General features: G+C 43.8%; 1 non-coding gene across 1 annotated transcript; it reads left to right on the top strand.

Annotated features, from left to right (window-relative positions):
* The first annotated feature begins 14,873 nt into the window (after positions 1–14,873).
* LOC149991277 (small nucleolar RNA SNORA4) lies at positions 14,874–15,010 on the top strand. Its single transcript, XR_016508800.1, has one exon. It is a non-coding gene; the product is annotated as a small nucleolar RNA SNORA4 (small nucleolar RNA).
* The last annotated feature ends 132 nt before the right edge of the window (positions 15,011–15,142 follow it).

Below are 15,142 nucleotides of genomic sequence, written 5' to 3'. Positions count from 1 at the left end.
TAAGACATAGAAGCAAACAAAGAAAGCTGTCCAGATGAGGAGACAGAGAAGCACAGCCCTAAAGAGGGGGAAGATCAAGGTTCCAGTGGGAGAACTAAGTGACAAGAAGATAGTGAACCTAACAGACAAAGAGCTAGCCAACTTAACAGATGCACAGTTTAAAGCACTGGTGATAAAGATGCTCACAGTCTTGACAGAAAAGATTAAGCATGACAGGGAAGAAATGAGGGCTATATTAAGTGAATTGAAGGAAAATCTACACGAACCTAGTGGTGAAGGAAAGGAAATCATGGTTCAAATCAATGAACTGGAACATAAGGAAGAAATAAACAGTCAACCAATATAGAAGGAGGAAACAATATATTTTTTTTAATGAGAGGATACTTAGAAACCCCTGGGATAGCTTTAAATGTGCCAACATATGAATCATAGGGATGCCAGAAGGAGAAGAGGAAGAGCAAGAAACTGAAAAACTATGTGAAAAAAATAATGAAGGAAAACTTCCCTAATTTGGGGAATGAAATGGACATACAGGTCCAGGAAGCACAGAGAGTCCAAAACAAACTAGACCCAGGAAAAACCACACCAAGACACATCATAATTAAAATGTCAAAGGTGAAAGATAAAGAGAGACTCTTAAAAGCAGCAAGAGAGAAGAGGAGAATCACCACAAAGGGGTCCCTATAAGACTGTCAGCTGATTTCTCAAAAGACGATTTGCAGGCAAAAAGTGACTGGCAGGAAATATTTAAAGTGATGGAAAGCAAGGACCTACAGCCAAGATTACTCTATCCAGGAAAGTTATCATTTAGAATGGAAGGGCAGATAAAGTGCTTCCCAGACAAGGTAAAGCTGAAGGAGTTCATAATCAGCCATTATTATATGAAATGTTGAAGGGACAGGTTTAAGAAAAAGAAGATCAAATCTATGAACATTAAAATGACAACAAAATAACAACTATCAACAAGAAAATCTAAAAAACAATAAAAATAAAAAGAAGCTAAGCAGACAACCAGAATGGAAGCAGATCATAGGTATGGGGAGCAGGTGAAGGAGTGTCAGCTGGGATGGGGAAGGGGGGAGAAGGAGGGAAATGATGCAGGAATTAAGAAGCATAGTAGGAGGCTGCAGAATAGACAGGGGGATGTTGAAAATAGTACAGGAAAGAGTAACATCAAAGAGCTTACATGCATGATTCATGGATATGGACTAAGAGGGTGGAAGGAGCTGGGTGTTGGGCAGAGGGGAGCAAAGGAAAAATAAATTGGGACAACTGTAACAGCACAATTAATAAAGCATATAAAAATTTATTTAAAATACTTTATTGCTAAAAAAATGCTAACGATCATCTAAGCCTTCAGTAAGTGATAATCATTTCACTGGTGGGGAGTCCTGCTTTGATATTGATGAAAATGCAGTATCTGTAAAGTTCAATAAAGTGAAGTAGGTCTATACAGGTTGGGAAAACAGAAAATGGACACCTGCATGCACAATTAGTTGGAGTTAAAATTGGTTCTACCTTTTTGGAAGGAAATGTGGTAATATTCATCAAACTTTTTAAAAAGAGCTTATTCTTTGACCCAACAATTCCTTCTAAAAATCTATTGTACAAAATGTCTTACACAAAAACAAATATACCAGAATCTTCATTTCAGCATTATCTATAATACCAAAAAGAAGCAACCTAAAGGCCTGTATATGACACTGGCTAAAAGAACCAAGGTATATACACTTTGTGAAATATTATACAGCCATTAAAATAATTTGGAAGGAGTAAGTTTCTCCATCTTCACTGTATGGTCCATTTCTGAGCCCAATTTGGGAGCACCACCTGGGACAGGATGGTCCTTCTCCTTGTCCTTTCCTATAGCTGCCCCTGGCCGTCCCTCCCTTCCTTCTTTGGAGACTTACCCACAAAAGACACATTTGTCTCCTCTTCTACCATAACATGGCTTGATCAGCAAGGAGCCAATCCCTTAGCAAGAAAATAGCCTCGTTTCTCCCTTGAAGTCATAGAGGGCCAGGTTCTCAGATCACAATAATAGGTTGAATAATAAATAAAACTATAGTTCCCCAATTAAATAACAGTCAAGATTCTTCTATTGCAAGTGAAAAAATGAGACAAAACAATAAAAAATATCTGCATTGGTTTGAGCCAAAGGGAGAGTTTCCGGGTCTGGGTAAGAGAAAGGCTAAGGGATAGTTCCTGGTTTCAGGCAAGGCTGAATCCAAGATATGGTTCTCTGAGATCTCTCTTTCTTGCTCCAACTTGCCTTTTGTTCAGTGCCTGCCTGCACACCTACAACCCTAAAGGTGCTGAAACCAGAGGTCAACAGAGTCTGGGACTCATGCTGCCTGTCACCACCCAGCCAAAAAGCAGAGACAAGGATTGAATTATAAGTGCACATTTAATAATATCAGGTGCTGGAAATGTAAGAAGATGGCGGGTTAACACCCTAACGTCCACCTTCCCCAAGCTTGTCAGGGGCAAGTTTACATGGGCGAAGCGTGGGAAGGGAATGAAGAAAGGACCACAAAGAGGGTGGCAGGCCATATGCAGTCTTTGAAATTTGAGTCCTTGGCACAGTTTTGATCTTGATAAACATTTCCATTACTGATTTCTGGAACAGAATGGTCAGCATTCTGATGAGGATATCAAAGCCAGGCAAGCGGCGGTCATGTGTGCATCATCCCATCATCCCCGTGTTTCAGGGGTGCCATCTATCAGTCTCCGCATTCCTGGTGACCAGGCATATGGGTTCAGGGCTGGATTAAAAGTCCCTTTGTGCTGTTAACTGCAACAAAATCTGAGCCAGAACATGAGGTTAAACCTACACGTTTGATTAAGTGGGAATCACCTGAGACTATAATGAAGGAATAAGGAAATAAAGAAAACAATCATACTTTCTCTCCTGCCCATGTCAGTGTCACTGCTTGGATGGGACCACCACTGCCAGAAGGAAGCAGTGTCTGACTGGCTAGGGAATGGTAATGGGCATGTGTAGGAGGAAGTAAGAATACGGGTATCAAGTGAAGAAGGATGCAGAGTGGAGGAGAAAGCCAATAGATGTCTTCTGCAGTGCTAGAGATGTTTCATCAAGTTTAAAGTCCATTTCTGATGTTTTCAAAGACCAGGACTAGGAAAGATTATTTCTTAACCTAATAGAGCCTAGAGCCAGACTGTTTCCAAGTAACTTAACAGAATCCCAGAACAAAGCTCAAAAATAAGTTTGGGAACACAAATATCAACCAAGGTAAATTTTTCCAATGTCTGGCATCCACTGTAAAATTACCAGGTATGCAAAGGTGCAAGGAAATTCAATCCCATTGTTAAGAGAGGTATGTTAGAGGGAAATAACTCTTACCCTGAAACACATAACTAATCATCTCAACAGTTTCTTCACTGATAGGAAATGCTAGTGCTTCCAGGTTGCTTTATCTTCTCATGCAAACTAAGCTTTTTATTCAGCAGGAATCACACCTACTGGTCTAAGGACGAGGGCACGCTGGCAAACTCAAATTCTGGTGGCAAGCTCAGATTATGATGTGTCGGCACACTTTCTGGATGGCAACTGGGTACTGTAAATTTACAGCCTTAAAAGAAACAAATTTTTAACTCAGTAATCCAACCGTTTGGAGTCCCTCTTGAGAAAATAAGCATCCAGGCAAGATCATCTAGAAGAATGTCATCAAATATTACTTATAACAAAAAGTGGAAATATTAAATGTTCAACAATTACATTATTGTACTTCTTTTATGCATCCAACAAGTTGCGTTTAATTTTCTTTGAAAGAGGAAAAGCTGATATGTTGAATGAAAATAACTCAGAAAAAATTTAATCCTGAACTTGCAAATATTACACACTGTTGTAGGGAACCGCTCCTCGTGGTTTAGGGAATTGTAGCCCCGGCCTGAGCACGACTGCCACCGGCATTCCGGCTGTGCCTGTCTTTAAGTCTCAACATAAGGCTGTGTGTGGAACATGACTGAAAACCACTCAGAGGGTTGCCATGGGAATTAGATTTGAAAAATGCTTATTATGCTTTTATGCTTTAGAACTTGCTCTACTTTCTTTATCTATAGTATAACATAAACAATCTCTAGATAGGAATTATGAAACCTTGCACCTAATGCCAGTGTAATATCAAGATGTTTAATAGACCCTGACACAGGCTGGTCACTGTGCCCCTGTACTTGTACATGTAATCTATTATTGTCAACTGTAATTCTAACTGTAATCCTAACGCCTCCAAACTATTGATGATTCATGAATCTTGACCTTGTATCTCTTGTGTGTATCCTCCTCAATAAAAGGCATGAGGGAAGAACGTCTAATCGCTGTTCTCCACTAGAGAGGCAGCCACCTTCCTTCCCCCAGACATAATTAAATGTCCTGGGTAAAAGTTTGTTCACCAGACATAATAAAGTGTCCTGGGTAAAGTTTGTTCCACCGTGGTCATGAAGACTCTGCTAGACAGAGCAACTTCCAACCGAGCCTAGGGTGTGTGAGGTATATCCACCTCACACTGTGTTATTGTTGTGTATTTAGTATATAAACATAACTATAAAACTAAAAATATATTCCAAAATACTAACAGTTGTAAATGCTAAATGGTGTGACAAAATTCATTTTCATTTTCGTGTATTTGCCAAATGGTCTTCAGTTGACTAGAATGACTGAATCTCACACCTCACCTCCACACCAGGGACAAAGGCAAGGAAATGTGGAGACCTGTGACTGAAAATAAACTCAGACAGGAGAAGCAATTGAACTTTATTTTAGGCTTTAACAAACAATTAAGAAACCCATCCTCCAGAAACGGAAACAATTGAGTTGAGAGTGCCAAAGGACCAGTATAAGCAAACAATTAGGCCCCCACAATAAGAGGCAACTACCGTAGGAATCAATGCCCATGGACACATACACTGCCTAGGGAGGGACTCCAGGTTAGTGTTAGGTGCTTTTTTCTGGCCTGGGCCTAATCAACACACCTGGGTACAAAATGTTCGGCATGGTCAGAATCAAGAGGCAAAGCTGGTGCAGACAGGAGTTGACAGAAATTTGGAGTTGGCCAGGATCTTCAGCAGTTCTTTTGGCTAAAGGAGGGAAAAAGAAAATAAAAAACGACAGCTCTGCACCTAGTTCTCCCTGCCCCCTCATGTGCTGACAGGCCCTATACACCCCACCCTGAGGCCCTCCTTAGACCTGACTTTTTGGGTGTCTCCATTTCACTACGGGCATGACGGTTCTGAGACCAACCCTAGCCACCAGCCACACCAGCCCCCACCATGGCCCTTTTTAGAACTCACATCCATACAAGGTTTCAGATGCCATGAGCTGCAGTTCACCCACCCCTAGGTGTGGTTGGACACATGGGGCCAGGAAGTGGCAGGCCATCTCTGCCTGCATGGCTGCTGGGAAAGACACTGTGAGGGAAGTAGTGGAGATTCAGTTAAGGCACCATCCAGTATTGACTTGGTCTGCTTCCCCTCAGGCCCCTCCCACCTGTCTGAATTCCCTCATGTATGCTCCCTCCTTCCTAATCCCTCCAGATGTCTCCCCTGCCCTCCCCCATCTCAACTGGTCACCACTAGACCATTTCCATAGCCACCATGGACCCCTCCCTGCCTTCTTCACTCCATACGTCCAGACTGGCCCCACTTTCCCCACCCCATTACCTGGCCTGATCTGCACCCTGGCAACCCTCCACTACTTGAATAAGATACAAGTGGAGCAGTTGTCTTCCCGGACTTCTGACTGTGAACCCAGCACACCCACCGGGCCCTAGCAAGGCATCTGCTCCCTTCCCAGGAGCATGGAGTACCTGTGGAACCTGTTGACCTCTAGTAGCTGAGGCCCTGGCCTCTCCCAAGCCTCCACTACTGGGGCCTTAATGGCCTCCAGGGCCATCTGAACTGCCAATGTCACCTGGACTGCCCTAGCCTTTGCCACCTGTGGCCAAATCGCCTGTGCCTGGGTCTTCAGCCTCCATGATTCCTCAGCAGTGACAGCTGACTTTCAGTTTCAGAGCATGGGGCAGCAGCTCCCCCATAGGAAGGGCCACCCCTTGGGGTGTGATGTCACTCGAACTCCCCTGAGCACCTAAGCAAATGGTCCCTGTCCACACATCCCTGAAACCCCATCTTGGGAGGACCCTGGTCATGTGACTATTTCCCACCAAGTCTTCCAGGCCCCTAGGAGGTATGTGAACCTCAAAGCCTGTGTTGGTGCCAGCCAGGCCTAGCTCCCATGTAACCAGGTTGTTGACTGCTGGTCCCTTTTCATTGAGTTCTAGGAGTTAGACAGGTCTCTCTGGGCCAGTCCAGGCCTGTCTTCCTCCCTGGGCTCCACACCTGGCCTGACCCTGCGTGGGCTGGACAAGCCCAGCTTTGGATTGACTCCCAGCAGGAGTCACTCCTAGGCCCTGCCTGCCCTTGGGCATTCCAAGCTCAGTCCCTGGGAGAGCCGGTATGGATGGGCCTCGCTCCTTTAGCACCATTTGTCTCTCTGTGCTCTGTCAATCCTGATGCCTCCCAGCCTGGAGGTGGGGACGAGTAGCTGCCAGCCCCACTGCCTCTAACCTGGGGCTCCAGGGGTCCAAGTACACACACTGATGTTTCTTCAGGTCTCAGGCTTTGGCCAGGGCAGCCAAGGGGCTTAGTAAGCACCAGCTGGGCACAAGAGGTACAGGAGCAGGAAGACCACCCCCGAGAGAGCTACCAGTGCCTTTGCCCTCTGCTGCTGGGGTTAGGTGGGTGGGTGGAAGGCTGAAGATTTGGGAGATGTCAGGGACTTTTTAATATAAGGCAACCCTGTGTATCCTGGCCTGCTGGGTGCTGATTCACTTCTGTGTCTGGATGGGGTGGGCTAGGGGTGATTGTGGGGTCATGAGGCAGTATTGCCTACAGAGGTTTTTTCTGTATGTGCCATGTTCCTCTGCCAACATGTCATGCGGGTGAGTAGGTGAGGTGCTCTGTCCCAGGGACATGGGACTGCTCACCGGCTGGGCACAACTGCAGGGATCTGAGGTGAGCACCAGCCAGGGATTGGATCAGGTCTTCGTTCCCACCTGTGACCCTAAGGTTGATGCACCTTCCACGTCTCAAGTCTCCTGTGTAGCAGCTGCACTTATCCCACTCTGTGTCACATCCATCACCTGACAGCTGAGTGGGTCCTAGAAAGACTTTCCCCACACCCTGACCTCAGCTGGGGGTTGGGGCTGGGGGTGGGCAGCAGGCACTTTCTTACTGTTCTAAAAGCCCCTGCAAACATAAAAATGGAAACGTCATTATTTTTAAAGCTGGCTCCTACTCCACCTCTGCTTGTCTGGGAGATTGACTGGGATGGGACTGTTGGTGCAGGGGAGGCCTCTCCACCTCCAACTGCTTCCTTGGGCAAGTACTTGTTCTGGGGGACTCTGAGCCCTGCACTGTTTCAGGAACTGAAAATAGTGCAGCAGGGGAAGGAAGACGGCATAAAGCCTTAATCCAGCGAGTTGACATACTCGGGGAGAAAGGATAACGCTATGCTAACGTGGAACACACCAAGCAAGGCAGATGGGTGAAGGGATTCAAGAGAAACCCCAGGAAACAGTTGTTAGCACATACAAAGCACAAATTTCAGGAAAGACTGGACGTGGAGGATGAAGAAGTGTGGTTGAAAGGAAGACCTCCGCGTTTTGGCATAAATGGGTCGTACTGACATGGGGCCACGGAGGGAAAAACCAGACTGGGCAGGGGACAGATGAAGAGCTCTGCTTTGAACTGCTAATGAGCTCCTTGCTGTGTATTCTCTGTATCTCTGGAATCTCTTCCCGCTTACCATCATCTGCAGGCTGCCGATTCCTGCTGAGACTCTGGGCCCCTGCACCCATTCATGCCCTCTGACTTCACGCTCCTGGGGTGGACACCTCTGTACCCTGTGCCCGTGCTCCCCTCCAGCTCCCTGCACATCCTCCTTTCCTGCCTCCACACAGCCTGTGCACAGGGTGGGCCTCAGAAGGCAGGGGAGTTTGCACCCCTAGACACAGCTCTCTGCCAATACAGCCAGAGTATCATGATAAATCTTTTGCAGGGACAATCCTGAGGGGCAACCTACTGTTCAATGAATGAAATAGGAGTGGGCAAAGGAACACTGACATATTAAGCTCTTCTTACCCTTCTCACAGAAACATGGGAGGGAAATATGTGAAGGAATACATTCACATAATGCTGCTTATTGATATATTATATGAATTGTTCATAATGAGAAGGTATTTAAGTTATATACACACAATAAAATCAAAGTGCACATACCAGAAGAAAATTTAGATGAACTCTGATTTCTGGATAGGGAAAATTTTCACTAAGCCCACTACCAATGAAATAATAGTAATTAGTAACATGACTGAGTGATTAGCATGATTCAGTCACTAGTCTAAATACTAAACATGAATGAGCTCATTTCATCCTGAAACTCACCAACATTTTCACTGTGGTTATCTTTAGAAATGAGATGATTGGTATTCATTTTCTTTTCCAAAATTGCCCTTATTTTTTCTGTTGTTTTGTTTTTAATCTTTATGGGCACTTTATTCAGATGGCTGGTGATCTGAGAAGACAGTGGGTTATATACCCTAACAGACCGTCTTAAATTCCATTTTAAGCTATCTTTTTAAAAAAATACTTTATTTATTTCTCGAGAGAGAGGAAGGAAGGGATAAAAAGAGGGAGAGAAACATCAATGTGTGATTACCAATCGCATGCCCCCAACTGGGGACCTGGCACACAACCCAGGCATGTGCCCTGACTGGGAATCGAACCAATGACCCTTTGGTTTGCAGGCTGACATTCAATCCACCGAGCCACACCATCCAGGGCAATATTTTTTCTGTTTTGTGACAGTGAGCATGGATTACATTTGTAAACAGAGGAAAAAAATCAGGAAGTTATTCAGCAATTGTTGTTCAGAAAATCTTCTAATTAGTTCCCAAGTAAACTACTCTGCCAGTTTTAGTTACCCTGTTCTATTCATTGGAGGCCTCTCTTTCCTTTGAAACTGCTTCTAATTAGCACCTTTTCTTGATGCAGTTAGGACTGTGATGAAGTCCACGAAGTGGCCGCGCCTGGGAACCCAGGCTAACGACGGTGGGGCCAGTGCAGCACAGCCTTCCTGTCTTCATGACTTCAAGCTGCTTCCCAAAAGCAATGCTTTCTAAATTGCACACATAAGGCTCATCCTACATGGAAAGTTGTTCCTCTAGAGGGCTACTGATAGTTTGCTTTCATCAGCATGTCACCAATATTACACAAGAAAATAGTTTTCTCTTCTAATCCATCCAAGTACTCAAGTATACCTACACATGTGTGCATGAACACACACACAAAAAAAACCATGCACATCAGGTAGATACTCAGGAGGCGCTCAGCACATCACAGCCTCTCCTCTTCATAGCACCAGTTCTGGCCTAGACACTTCTGGCTGCATAGTGGTTAAGGCCTTCACATTTCTGAATCAACAAAGGCTTGTTCAGAACGTAGTAAACATATTTAAATACACATTAGGCATAATACGAAATGACTAAGGCTAAGAGGTGACAGGGCCAGGTGCATAAATTCAAGGAAGATGATGGTTGAACCAACAAGCATATTCTTACTAGTTGCACAGTGCTCAACATGCTTCTTGAATTCCTGAGCTTCAAATCAGTATAGGCACCTGAACCTGGATGTCCTGTAGGCACTTGGAACCCAACTAGCCCTGAAATAACCTCATATTTTCCCCACTCCCCAATGCTTCCTTCTCTTTCATTTACTGTCATGGTGACAGCTATTTCCACAGCCTCCCACTCTCTCATCTCACCTCCCATCTAATCAATCCCCCTAAATGTGCCCTAGCCACCCTCCCTAGTCCAGCTAAGGTCAGGTTGGCATCATAACTTACAGACATATAAATGATAATATAAACGAAGCCACTTTAAAATGGAACCAGAGCTCTCCTGCCAGGGGAATGACCTTGTAAGTCTTATTCCTCAAATCTTTGCAGTGTTAAAACAGAGCAAAATAACTTTTGCACAGGGTCTGCAGAAGCCTTGTGTCCCAAAGAACTCTTTGTGGACATAACAAGAAAGCAGATATTAAAGACTACTAGGTTCAAAATTTAAAACATTGTTTAGCACAAACATCATTATGTTATGCTAACTGCACCAATAAAAATGCTTTCCTTTTTTAAGTATATTTTATTGATTGTGCTGTTACTGTTATCTGAACTTTTTTTCCCTTTGCTCCCCTCTGCCCAGTACCTCCCTTCCCTCCAGTAGTCCCATTCCACTTAGTTCATGTCCATATGTTATGCCTGTATGTTCTATGGCTTCTTCCTTTCCTATACTATTCTTAACATCCCCCTATTTTGTACCTACCAATTATGCTTCTTAATTCCTGCACCATTTCCCCATTTCTCCCCCTTCCCCCTCCCAGCTATTAACCCTCCAACTGATTCCCATACTTATGATTTTGTTCCTGTTCTAGTAGTCTTAGCTTGCTTTTGTTTTTATTTTTTAGATTTTGTTGCTCATAGTTGTAGTTTGTTATCATTTTAATGTTCATAGTTTTGATCTTCTTCTTTTTCTTAAATGTGTCCCATTAACATTGCATATAATAAGGGCTTGGTGGTGATGAACTCCTTTAGCTTTACCTTGTCTGGGAATCACTTTATCTGCCCTTCCATTCTAAATGATAGCTTTGCTGGATAAAGTAATCTTGGTTGTAGGTCCTTGTTTTTCATCACTTTGAATACTTCTTGCCATTTCCTTCCTGCTTGCAAAGTTTCTTTCGATAAATCAGTTGATAGTCTTATAGGGAGCCCTCTATGGGTAACTCTCTTCTTTTCTTTTGCTGCTTTTAAGATTCTCTCTTTATCTTAAACGTTTGGCATTTTAATGATGATGTGTCTTGGTGTGGTCCTCCTTGGGTCTAGCTCATGCTTCCTGGACTCTCTGTGCTTCTTGGACTTGTATGTCTATTTCCTTCACCAAATTTGGGGATTTTTTCTTCATTATTTTTTCACATAAGTTTTCAATTTCTTGCTCTTCCTCTTCTCTTTTTGGCACCTCTATGATTCAGATGTTGGCACATTTAGAGTTGCCCCAGGACTTCCTAAACCTCTCCTTTTTTTCAATTCTTATTTCTTCATTCTGTACTGGTTGACTGTTTATTTCTTCCTTATGTTTCAAATCATTGATTTGAACCCCAGCTTCCCTCCTTTCACCATTGGTTTCATGTGGATATTCCTTAATTTCACTTAACCTAGTCTTCATTTCTTCCCTTATGCATTTGTCATACTTAATCTTGTCTGTCAAGTCTGTGAGCACCGTTATCGCCGGTGTTTTGAGCTCTGTGTCTGTTAGGTTGGCTATCTCCTCTTCGTTTAGTTCTCACACTGGAACCTTGATCTGCCGCTTCTTTTGGGCCATACTTCTCTGCCTACTGAACTCACCACCTCCTGTGTTTTCCTGTGTCTTAGGTAGAGCTGTCCCTCCTGTTACATTGTAAGGGGTGGAGCCTTAGGTATTCATCAGTGCCAGTTGACCCATTTCACCATGTCATAATGCTGTACATGGGGGAGTGATCTGAGAGGGAACAATGCCGCTTGCTCCACACTCGCCCCTTTTCCAGGCACTTCTCCCACCTCCCATATGGGACTGGTGCCCCTCTAGCCATTGTCTTAGTTGTGGTTCCGGGTGTGGGTGGGTTTGCGGACATTCTAGGACTGTGGGGGCCCTCTAAATAATGGACTCTGCTGAAAGATAAGTAGTTTTTTCCTCTGCCCCAACCCCAACTGGTTTTCACTGTCAGAAGCAATGAGGCTTTATTTTCCCAAGCACTGGAGCTGTGAGCTATGTGGTCTGGTCTGGGGCTGTGATTGCTCCCCAGGTGTCCTCCCGACTTTTATAATCTGTGGCTGCTCTTTCTACTGGGGGCTCACAGCCATTGCCTTGCTGATGTCACAATCGCTGCCACCGCACTGCATCCTCGTTGCCCCTTCTCCACCCCTCCTACCTGTATGGATGAGTATTGTTTCTTTATATCTTTGTTTGTTGGACTTCCATGAAGTTCAATTTTCTGGTAGTTCTGGTTGTTTTTATTTTTATTTTTTCAGATTTAATGTGTTTTATTGATTAAAATATTACATTTGTGCCAATTTCCCTTCCCTCTGCTCCCCTCCACCCGGTGGCCCCCCTCCCTCCAGTTGTCCCCCCCTTTTAGATTATGTCCATTAGTTGTGCATACAGTTCCTCCCAACCTCTCTCCGTCTATTCCATTCCCTCCTACCATGATCCCCAATTCCTATATCATCTCCCTCCCTCTCCCCACTCCCCCTCCCTGTTGACCTCCCCCCACTATGCTTCCCTTACCCACAGTTCCTTTTCCACTCTCGTTGCCTGTTTCGTTTGCCTTTGTTTCATCTCCCTAGCTTCTGTTTTTTAAACCAGTCCCTTTAACATCTCATATAACAGTGGTTTGGATCTAATGAACTCTTTCAGTTTTATTTTGTCCTGGAAACACTTTCTCTGTCCTTCTATTCTGAATGACAATTTCGCTGGATAGAGTATTCGTGGTTGTAGGTTTTGGATTTTCATTACTTTGAATATTTCTTGCCAGTCCCTTCTTGCCTGTAGGGTTTCCCTTGAGAAGTCAGCTGATAGTCTAATTGGGACCCCTTTGTACATAATTCTTTTCTTCTCTCTTGCTGCTTTTAAGATTCTCTCTTTATCTTTAATTTTTGACATTTTGATTATAATGTGTCTTGGAGTGGTTCTCCCTGGGTCCAGTCTCTTGGGAACTCTCCTTGCTTCCTGGACCTGCAAGTCTATTCCCTTCCCCAAGTCTGGGAAGTTCTCCTTTATTATATTTTCACTCAATTTTTCAAGTTCTAGTTCATCTTCCTCATTCTCTGGCAAACCAATGATTCTTATGTTGGGCCTTTTATAGCTGTCCCAGAGGTTTCTGATCCTCTCATTGTTGCTTCCTATTTCCTCTCGCTGCATTGGTTGACTGCTTGTTCCTTCTCCATATTCCAGTTTGTTGAAATGAACTCTGGATTCCTCACCTTCTGTCTCGTATGTGGTTTTGTTCCTTTCGTTATGAAAGTTTTTCGCTTCTTTCATATCTTTTTCCTGCTCTTTTGTGAATTCTGTAAGCCACCTGATAACAATGGCCCAGAACTGAGCCTCTGACAGGTTTCTTATCTGTTCATCTGTCAGGTTCTCTATCTGCTGTCTGGTGAGTTGTGCCACCGGGATCTCTATATTTGTCTGCCACATTTTGACAGATGCGTTTTGTTTTCCTGGGCCGGCTGTCCGGGGCGGTGCCTGTGTACGCGTCACAAATTAGCGACCGGTGTCTGTCTGCGACCTATTTCGCAGCCCTGTGGTGCTTTCTGTGGGGGCGGGGGTCCAAGATGGATTCACACAGTTATTCAGCTAGGAGACCGGGATCCGTCCTCCCGCCCCCCTGGGCCTCACTGTTCAAGGCGATGCTGCGGCTGCTCTCCCCAGCGCCGGAGTCGCGCACGCCAGGGGCTTGATTGGAGTCCCGCACGCCAGGGGCTTGATTGCCTCCGGGATTTTTCGCCGCCCCGCCCGCCGCTCCGCAAACAGCTTTGCCTTCTTTAACTCTTACCTGCCCAAATGGCACCGCTGGTTTATAACTTCATGTGTTGGGCTTCCGTGTAGTTTTATTTTCTGGAATTTCTAGTTATCCTTTGTTTTGAAGTAGTTGTATTCCTCTATAGTTGTAGAGGGAGACCTAGCGTGTCCGTCTAAGCCTCCATCTTGGCCGGAAGCAGTTCTGGTTGTTTTTAGTTTTGAGGTAGTTCTATTTCTTCTTATTGTTGTGGTGGGTGGCAAAGCATGTCTACATATGCCTCCATCTTGGCTGGAAGTCTAAAATTGCCCTTCTTTTACGGATTTAATCATCTCCCTTCTCTTTCTCATAAATACCCATCACCGTTGTCTCCTCATCAATGAGAAATACCCAAACTTATGGAAGGAGCTAGACATTCAAATACAACAGGGTAACAGAACACCTAATTACCTCAACACAAGAAGACCTTCTATAAGACACATATATTAAGACTGTCAAAAGTTAATGACAAGGAAAGAATTCTCAGAGCAGCCAGAGAAGAAAGACAATATGCTACCAAAAAAAAAAAAAAAAATCACATTATCATCAGAATTTTTAGTGGAAACCCTACAAGGCTGGAGAGAATGGAATGATATATTCAAAATATTGAAAGAAAAAAGCCACCAGCCAAGAATAATATATCCAGCGAATTTATCCTCTAGATATGAAAAATAAATAAAGGCTTTCTCAGACAAATACAACCTGGGGGAACTTTCCAGCCCTGCATTCTAAGAAATGTTGAAAGAACCCCTCTACTTACAATAAAAAGACAAAATTAAACATAACTATAAATAAGATGACAGACAGAAGCAGGAATTCACAACTCTATCTCAGAAGAGGGTGTTAAATACTTAATTATAACATAAAGGTTAAAGTGTAAGAGGCATTGAAAATAACTAAAACTGCAAATTGGTAATGAATGCACAACCTAAAAAAGGATCATATGTGATAACAGAAGCATAAAAGTGTTTTCCATAGTGGTTGCACCAGTCTGCATTCCACCAACAGTGACCGGGGGGAGGGAGGTGGGGAGAAGATGGGAAGAAGGGAAAGGGTCTAGTCAAGAAACTAGCATGAAAGACCAATGGGCATGGACAATAGGGTGAGGATTGACTGTGGGAGACGGGGTGGGTAGGGTAACAGGGGAGCAATAAAAGGAGAAAGTAAGACAACTGTAATAGAAAAAACAATAGATAGTTTTAAAAAATAATATTATACCAAAAGTTTCTTAGGGGAAGGTTTTTTAATAACCTTTACCCACTTGGGCTATTTGGGAGAATAAAGGAGACCACACTCCACAGTGGGCTGTATCACTAAACATATAGTTCACTACTATTTTGTGGCCTACATTAAAAAAATAATAATATTAATAATATTTTTAAAAAGCATAAAAGTGGAGAAGGAAAAGGACTGAACTAGTATAGGCAAATGAAGAAAAGATGCAAGGAGAAGAAAGAGGACTATTGTCTATGAGATATTTTAT

This window comes from Furipterus horrens, unplaced genomic scaffold (genome assembly GCF_987537825.1).
Source record: "Furipterus horrens unplaced genomic scaffold, mFurHor1.1.pri manual_scaffold_17, whole genome shotgun sequence".
In the NCBI taxonomy this organism is placed as follows: Eukaryota; Metazoa; Chordata; class Mammalia; order Chiroptera; family Furipteridae; genus Furipterus; species Furipterus horrens.
Note: the sequence above shows the minus strand (reverse complement) of the source record. Positions and strands in the feature narration are given on the sequence as shown.